This window comes from Ursus maritimus, unplaced genomic scaffold (assembly GCF_017311325.1).
Source record: "Ursus maritimus isolate PB19 unplaced genomic scaffold, ASM1731132v1 scaffold_31, whole genome shotgun sequence".
Classification (NCBI taxonomy): domain Eukaryota; kingdom Metazoa; phylum Chordata; class Mammalia; order Carnivora; family Ursidae; genus Ursus; species Ursus maritimus.
In genome coordinates this window covers 1,454,899-1,464,753 of record NW_024425675.1, presented here as the reverse complement: position 1 = coordinate 1,464,753, position 9,855 = coordinate 1,454,899, and the positions used below count along the sequence as shown (strand labels likewise).

Here is a 9,855-nt window from a genome sequence, read left to right as displayed (position 1 = left end):
TCAGAGAGAGAGAGAGAGAGAGCACAAGCAGGGGGAGCAGTAGGTGGAGGGAGAAGCAGGCTCCCCGCTAAGCAAGGAGTCTAATACAGGACTCGATCCCAGGACCCCAGGATCATGACCTGAGCCAAAGGCAGACGCTTAAACGACTGAGCCACCCGCGTGTCCCCACAGTTGTTATTTTTCACAGATAGCAATTCTCTGGAAGTATTAGGTGGTACATATAAACATGGGCCTGCATTATTTTCTTACCTATTTAAGGGTGTTGATATTTGATTAAAATAACACATATTTATAGATCTTTACAGAATCTAAATAATAGCATTTGAAATTGTTTTCTTTCTCTCTTTCTCCACTCACTGCTGTCCATGCCCTCGGTGTGGTTATTCACAGGCATTTACTTCCCTGACCAGCACTAGCCCTAGAAATATGCCTTGTCTACATGAACTGTTCAGGAAATAGGAAAAACATATGAAACATGAAAAAATAATTTTCTTTCCTTATGAGGGAAGCAAAAGAAAAAAGTAGCACAACCCCCTTTATTCATTATCATGTCTCCATTTTGTTGTTTTTAACTATTGCAGCTTATTGCCCTGAGTCCTTTTGCTCAAAGGCCTTCCAAAGTTCAAGACCATGAGATTGCCCAGGAAACCAACCTTTAGAAAAGAGAAACTCAAAAGACAATTTGCTAATGGAGCAGAAACTGGTGATGGTTACAGGGGGAAAAGCAGAAAGTGAGTCATAGCCCCTGATTCACTGGCTGGATAGGTAAAAATGAAGAGAAAATTAATTAGCAGTAAATCTAGCAGGAGATTGAACAGGGTACTGGAGTAATTAGCCTTTTGCTCTAAATGCACTCTCCCTGCCTCACAGTGGCTGTGCTGCACTGCCTGGCTAATGAATTCTCCTGACCTCCTGCCAGAATTCTGTTTCATTCCCAACAGACTAAGGAGCACCTTGCTATATTTTTGGAGTTTCCAAGCCTCTTGGGATTTCCTGAGCTGTATGACTTTGACCTATCTGGGCAAATATACAAGGAGGACTGAGGTGAAGATTTTAGTGTTAACAGCGAAGCCTTTGCAGATATACTCCAAAGAGAACTGCCCCAAATCTGAGGGCTCGTGAGGAGTTAACCAGCACCAGGAGAAAAATCACAAAAGATATATGGTCTCATTTCCTACCCATTTTGGAATCACAACTTGTTTGTTTTAAAATTATTTTTAGTGCCCTAAAGGTACTGATTATATAATTTAACAAAACCTAGTGATTTTCTTTCAAGAATTCTGTGATTTAATTTGAGATAAATAGACAGTCTGACGTGTCCATAGGAAAATGGCTCTCTATCGCTCTATCTGTATTGGAGAAAAGAAGGAAAAAAAACAAACGTGGTTCCAAGATCAATCAGTCATTTTTAGAACAAATTATATTTATTGGGCATAGTTTATATTCAGAAATGATTGTTTTAGTAATGCGTCTAGTTAGAAAAAAACTGAAGCCCGCCAGTCAATGATTCTAAAAAGACTATTTCATTGTGATTATGTTTTTTCAATAGTCACTTGTAAATCTTTCTAGTTGTCTGAAAAAATTTACTAAAAAGTAAGATTTTTCTTAGACATAAAGCACAGTCATGTGCTAATAAATTTGTTCAAAAATCTCTGATCCATTTATTCATTAAGAAATCATTAAATTCTTAACTATTTATGGAGGACAGGAAAAGTGAGTACCCCAAATATAAAGCTGATTAGAGACAAAGGATCAAATTCACTTATGCCAGACACTTTAACCACTTCATTCCTCTCTGTTTTCTCTCTGGGAAGAATTTAATAAAATACATTGGCTTAAATGAACCTGTTTAGTTTGGTTTGTTCCAGAACTTGGCTTGGATACTAACAATGAGTATATTTTCACCAGGAGGGATGCAGGCAGAGGTAAGGGATGGAGAAGTGCTGGTTGCCATGCACATGGATGTAGGTAATTTTGTTTTGTATTTGATGTTCAGTGGACTCACAGACCACACTGATGGTAACACTTGCAGAGTCAAGTGTAACATCATCTAGTGTTGGCTCAGATCTCTCAGCTATGTATAAGACTAGAGAGCACCTCTTAATCTTCTAGAACTTTGGTCGGGTCTGAATATCAATTAATTAAAATAGAGGAATATACGGGGCGCCTGGGTGGCTCAGCCGTTAAGTGTCTGCCTTCAGCCCAGGGAGTGATCCCAGGGTCCTGGGATCTAGCCCCGCATCAGGCTGCCTGCTCCACTGGGAGCCTGCTTCTTCCTCTCCCACTCCCCCTGCTTGTGTTCCCTCTCTCACTGGCTGTCTCACTGTCAAATAAATAAATAAAATCTTAAATAAATAAATAAATAAATAAATAAATAAATAAAGGAATATAATCCACAGTGATTACATAGAAATTAGAGAAAAATTGCAGAACTATTATGTTACTGGGTAAAATCTGGGAGTTTTTTTTTAAATAGAAATGGTCTAGAGTTTATTATCATGTTGAAAAAATAATTTGATTTATAAATATATTCTTATTTACTAGAAGATAGGTAAAAATATATATGATCTTTCTATGGTATAAATCTAGGGTTGGCAAACTACATTCTGCATGTTTAATACAGCTAACCAACTGGTTTTGTAAATAAAGTTTTATTGGAACACAGCCCCACTTATTTATTAACATACCATCTATGGTAGCTTTTGTGCTGCAATGACAGAGTAGGTGTGGCAGAGCTCATGTAGCCCACAAAGCCTAAAATATTTGGCATCTGGCCCTTTACAGAAGTTTCCTGACACCTGATTGTTACTGATTTAATGGAAATATATTACGTTTATTAGCCTCTCATAAAATATAAATTCAGTGTTATTTATTAATTGAATCTGAATGTCTTTAAAATCTTAAACAGTAGAAGTAAGAATTATGACTTTCTGAAAATAAAAAATCTAAGGTTGTACATTTTTTTTCAGAATTTGATCTTTTATGGACTTTTCCCCTTTGGTGATGGGGATGATTTCAGTAGCATTCCATTTTTTATTTTCATTTGGTTGCCAAATAAGCACTAAACTAGACTTAGCTGATCAGAAGTAGATTCTGCAGCTTTTAACTATGGAATTCCTGATGGTATGAAATATCTTTAGGTGTTCTGTGTGGATACAGACACCCTTTTGAATGGAAAACTTGGTCATATACTAGATTTAAGAAGTTACTGCTAAATTGAGTCCATAAAATAGTTGGTGAGCACTTACAGAGTACCAGTCAAAGCCTTTCCTACCCTGTCAGATTCCCAGGTCGGGAGTGTGGTGGTGTCTGGCTGGTCATGCTTTATTCTTATTACCCTGGCATAGCAAAATGTGGATAGAGCAGTACTCTCAAACCTGAATGTCTGAAACAAAGAAACAAACAAACAAACAAAACCCTGAATGCTAGAATTCCAGTGACCTCCTGGGTAGACCTTGATCATATTTCTTAATCTCCTGTGCCTTACTTTCCTTGTCTGTATACATCTCACACAATGACTTGAATGTAAAGAACTTAGAACAGTGTCTAAGTGTGAAATGCTACCATCATTATCCTCTAACTGGAATGTCAGAAGCAGGTAAGGGTCTTTTCAAAGTAGTAAAATAATTATTAAAAAAAAAACAATTTTGCACATTCTATAGGGATTATAGTGGATTCATCAGAATATTCTTAGAGAAATTACTTGAATACAATACTTCTTCTGAGGGCAGAACATTTCTCTCTTGCTCTCTCTCTCTCTCTCATTTTTCAGTTTTAGGAAATTAAGAAAGGTCATACATATAGTTTGGGTCTTATGTACAGTGTCTTGGCCTAGGCAACACCTGCCACATTTTCCCCAAGTCCACAAAAGAGATTATTTTCCTGACAGAAACAAGAAGTCTAGCAAGTCAAAACATTACTCAATAGCTTGGTTAAGGTTATCTTGTTGTCAGACATGCATGTTTTTACCTGTATCATATCTCTGAAAATGTGTGGGGTAATACATTTAACCACGGTTTTGGATAACACAAGTGAAATAGCAGCCCAGCCAAACAGATTAAAAGAACAGCTACGGCAGTATATAGTATGAGCCAATTTTTTAAAATGTTTTATCTTACCTATACAACACATAACATTTTTATTGTGAAAACAGAAAGGTGAGTGTTAAAAGGGCCAATGTGTGGCACTTAAAAAGAAAAATGTCCAACATAACAAGTTCTCATGTCAGGGCCTGCACAGAGTCACACCTTTAAGCATCACTCAGAGGTTGGCCTCTCAATGGGTTTTATTTCCCCAAAGAATAGTTTTGATCTGCTAAATGTAAATTCTGCAGGAAGCATCAAAACCTTAAGGCTGCAGTATAACTTTAAATTGACCCAAAATTTAAATGTACAATGATGCAACTCTTAGCCAAGAAAATGAACAGTAGAATGAAAAACCAGTTCAAGGATCAATATTGAAGGAAATGCCAAAAAAAAAAAATGTTTTTAAAGATATACTTCCTGCAGCTTTTGTATTTTCTTTATATTACAGAGAATTTCTTTTCTCACAGTGGGATTTTAAATTAATTTATAATTATACACACTTGCAGGGGATGAGAGAGAAATGACCTAATTATAGACCAAATGGATACCCTCTGGCTATCCTGCAATTAGAGCTACTGGGGTAATAGATGTGCTTTATCCTGCCTTGAGTGGACTCAGTGGTTAACCTGGCAGTGAGTGTTGAAAGTGGTTCACATAGTCCACAGCAAAATGTCAAAATTTGTGCAAATTATTTGGAAGAAAAAATAAACAGATAAAACTAAACTTGAAAAGTGATTGTGAAACTGAAACTTCCCCTGCCCTGAACAGATATAAGCACAAACTGTGACCATCAAGAGAAAAAAAAAAATAAGCAAAGAGTTTTAATGCTGTCTCTGTATCTAACTAGATTCTAATTAGTTACAATTATGCTGCCAGGGAATAAAGCTACAGTGACACTGAAGAAGAAAATGCCCAGTTCTAACATAATTCCCACCATTTCTTTAGATTTCTCTTTTTTGCCGAGATTTAGTTAGAAACGGTAGAGGAAGCAAAAGGTCTTAACAGGTATCTAACAGGGTCACTGAAGCAGCAAATTCCTTTTTAGTAATTCTTTGGCCTCCTTACTTTTCTCTCTGTACACTCTACAGCAAAGGGAATAATTGCTTTTATAATGTGTACTCAATTCTTGTCCCTTCTTCCAGCCAAGAGGGCATTTCTCTGCCTGTTCTTTCTGTACCAACCCCAAACAGGATACTTAACCTGCAATTTGAAAAGAGCTATGTTCTTTGTCTAGTTAGCAAAAATATTCTGGCTATGAAGTTCCTAAAACCCATATGAAACATTAAGCAAATGATATAAATGACATGTCAATGAGAAGGAGAAAAGGAGCCAATAATGTACTTTTCATAAGTTGGGAGAAAATCAGCAGAACAGAATATTTTCATGTGTGTACGATGGCTACACTGAGTATATAAATGAGGTGAGGAGATTGTGACCCAGTTTACGTGTACTGAGGTGAATTGCGATGGTGTGTGACTGCTGACCGCAGAGGCAATTCTTACATTTGAAATGATTAATTATTTGGTACCCTTCTCTGTTTTCTTATATCTAAAATGGGATTATCTGAAGCTGTGGCATAGTAAATACTTAAGGGATAAATATTTTATAGCATCATTGATACATTTATGTGGTTTTGGTAAACAAAACTATGTAACATTCTTTTAATGAAATTACACATATTTTAGTGTGAGCCATTGGTCAAAAAACAGTTTGTCTAGATTTTCTACCTATTATTCATGCAGTACTGTTTCTTTTTGAATACAGGAAAAAAAATTTCAAGTGTTTACCCAAATCTTGTAAAGTGAAATCATGAGATATTTTATTCTTTGATTCCTGTATAAGGGATATAGTCTAAGAAGAAGAATCATTCAAGCAAGTCAGAAACATATTACTACAGGGAATGGAAAAAATATTGGAGATTCAAGTGACAGTTCTAACTATATCAGAATGGAGTGACCTGAAAATATGTAAAGTGATAGAAGATGAAGGTTATTTAAGAAACTAAGTAACCCAATAGAAGCAATGAAGAACAAGTTGGATATCTCACAAAACCAAATAGGTAAATCTGATGGCTGTACATCTATGTAACATTCACAATTATTTATTGTGTGCCAGGTGTGTGGTGGAAAAGACAGAGCATGGAGTTTAGAGTCTACAGGGTGAACTGGACCCAGACTCTTAGGAAAAAGATAGTGATGGTAATTTTAAGAAAATTGACACAAATTTTGCTTCCATTTTCATGTTGCTAAATATAAGTGCAAATATGCTTAAAGATGAAATAGCCAGTGGAATAAAAATAGAAAACAGAACTTCCAAATTAGAGACCTCTGGAGTCAGACTATCCAATTCCATTTCCCGACTCCACCACTTACAGAACTACTCACCTTAAGTGGTCTCTGAATATTTTTCATCACTTTTTTCCTCTTCAAAATGGGTATATTAATGGTACCAACTTAATGTAGCATTAAATCGGTTAATATACGTTGAAATTTGGGGACAATACCTATTTTATTTATCCTTTAATAAATGTTGGTTATCACTGTTACAGTTATCATTAGGGGAAGAAGAAATTGGGCAATGGCATTTGGCACATGGATGCTTAATGAATATTTTGAGTGATGTAATGAATTAATATGGAAAAATACAAAAAAGTAAACAAGACATTTTAATAAAGAAAAACATGAGAAGTCTGAAATAAAAAACACTTATTAAAATAAATGTAGGTAAAAATTACTCTATTGAAAAATTAGGACTTTATATTAATAGAAAGAATGTCCATATATATTCTAAGACATCACTCTTCAAACAAAAATGAAAGAACAATGCTATACGACACAAGTGAAGACCAACAGAAAGCAGGTGAGCAATAGCAACATCAAACAGAGAAGAATTCAAACTAGACACATATTAAATGTGAGAAAAGAATGTTATTTTGAGATAGAAGATATGGTTTAGAATGAAGATGAGCAGAAATGTACCACTATGAACCTAAAGTATTCTACCATATTGAAAGGAATAACTTGCATAAATATAAGGAGAAACTGTATGATCTCAAAGTAAGAATGTATAATATATTTGTCTTATACTTTACCAATTAAGTAACCAAAAATGTTAAGTAGTAACTCTAATGGTTTTAAAAATCCATGCCCCTTTTTGATAAATATAAAAATCTCACACCATTTTTACATGTTATTTGAAATTTCAAAATGAATTGGATTATTAGTAAAATAAAATTGATGATAAATATAATTTTTGAGATTATAGACACTGTATAATTTGATATACCAAGCAGGAGTTTGTGGCAAAGAAGTTGAAAAAACTACTGTAATACAGGATCTGAGTAATGTAGTTATGTTAATTTAAAAAACACAGATAATCTACTTCACAAAGAAAACATGTTATTTTTAAATATTTATGATGTATTTATAAAAATTGGTAATAAAGAAAACATGAATACATTCCCCAATGCGTAGTTTGAAACATACAAAACACTATTTTCACAAGCCGCAAAGCAACCTCACATAGACAAACCTAATCAGAATCACACAGGCTGGGTAGCCCTTGCAACAGAGCTGTAAATTCACAAGTAAAGGTTAAAAGACATTTTCCTTTGGAAAATAATTTTTTAAACACCCTTTAAACGCATATTTATTGGTTCAATGAGAGAACAAAAACCAACATTTCATGCCATTTAAAAATTCATAGCAGTGAAAAACAGTATATACTATAATCTTCAGCATTTGTTATCAGTCTCTATTGTCTGTGTGATTCTAGGTCCCCATTTTGTTTATACCAGCACATCACTACCTTTTTTTTTCTCTTGAATTGAAGTTTTTGGTAACAATTTGTTTGAATAAAGGGTCTCACTATTAAGAATCAACTCCAGAACCAAGAGAGAACAATTTGTTGACTTAAAAAGGAATAAAACAATTAATAAATTAAATGGAGACCTTAATAGAATTGATAGATAAACTCCAGAGCTAGAAAATCTAACAAGAAAGCCAAATGAAAATTCATGTTCTGCCATTAAGAATTAGACTATATAGACATCGTTAATAAAAAGCAAACATTAATTTAAATTTTGGGCTAATGTATTTGTGTGTGTGGGGAGGGTATGTATGAAATATAAGTCACTCAAAGTGAAGCGATAAGATTTAAAAAGAAAACTCCCAAACAAAACAAGTGATAACAAAGTAAAGCACTCCTTAGTAGAATAAAAAGTATAAAGAATGAGACAAGTCACAAAAGAATTTATTCCTAAACCTTTGGTTTTAAAAATGAGCTCTGTCAAGCATTCAAGGAACAGATAAATTCTATGATATTAGGGTACTATTGAAAGCTTTACAATTTCCTGAGGCTTGATACTTCTAAAAATCACTAAGATATCATAGAAAAGAACACTGTATATTCCCATATGAATATGGAGGAATATAGATAAAACATTTCTAAAAAAATCATTAGCGTGTTCAACCAGATAGTGTACTTGGAGGATGTAGTACACAATGCACTTCAGGATAGTGGTTAATTTGGTAGGACACAGACAAAAGGCTGACATCCGTGGACAGACATAAGATACTGGAAATGCTCTTATTCCTCGCCGGGGTGGAGATTTGTTGAGAGTGTTTTTTGAAGTTATGTTTTATAACTTACACATATATTGCTGAAGTTCTTTTACATGTATCAAATATTACCTTAATTAAAAATAACAGGAGAAAAAAGAAAAGAAGACTATACATAATAGATTTTACTTAGTCCGAGAATGCAAGGCAGGTTAACCACTGGCAAATATAGTAATGTGATTCCTCATATGAGTGAGAAAAACGGATGGCCATGTGACTAATTAAAAAACAAACAAATAAACATTAGTTACAATTCAGCAACCATTCTTGTTTTTTTTAAAGATTTTATTTATTAATTTGACAGAGAGAGAAACAGCCAGCGAGAGAGGGAACACAAGCAGGGGGAGTGGGAGAGGAAGAAGCAGGCTTCCAGCGTAGGAGCCTGATGTGGGGCTCGATCCCAGATCGCCGGGATCACGCCCTGAGCCGAAGGCAGACGCCCAACCGCTGTGCCACCCAGGCGCCCCCATTCTTTTTTTTTTTTAATGTAACAGAACATGTAATTACATTAGTTTCCCATCAACACAGTAGTTATTTAATGATAACTATATTGGCCATTTCCATTGGTTGGCAGGAGGCTCTTCCACTAAAGGCTCTTCCACTATCATTTTTCTTGCCAGACCTAGTTCATTGCAGCCTGAAGAATCACCTCTTCTAGGTAGCCATCCTGAACTTGGTCTTCTAATTTCTTAATATCTGGTTCCACATTAACTAGACTTAGCTTCTCATTTGTAATCTGTTCTGTATACTTTCTATATGCTGCATTTTTAGGAATTTGTGTAAGAATCTTTGTGTACAATATTCTTAGCCTCTAGTGTGGACTTTCACATATAGTCAATCCCACAAGGCCAATGGTCTTCTTCAGCAAATCAGCCATGACAGCCATTCAGCATCTATTCCTATAAAATTTTTTAAAAGACCAAATCCATGGTAAACCAGGTACAATTATGTAATAAGATGTTTTGTCTGAACCAAGAGCAGATATCATGCTGAATGGAAGCACGTTCAAGGACGTTCTGTTAATAGCAAGGACAAAATACCAATGCCTGCTTTCACCTCTACAGTGAACAATTTTCTGGAAGTCCTAACTGGTATAAAAAGAGAATAAAAAGAAATAAGAATCCATTCACTTTGGAATGAACCTGCCATTA

At 34.9% G+C, this 9,855-nt stretch overlaps 1 pseudogene; it reads right to left on the bottom strand.

Annotated features, from left to right (window-relative positions):
• Nucleotides 1-9,249: 9,249 nt before the first annotated feature.
• On the bottom strand, nucleotides 9,250-9,581 carry LOC103656521 (annotated as a pseudogene).
• Between the last annotated feature and the right edge of the window lie 274 nt (nucleotides 9,582-9,855).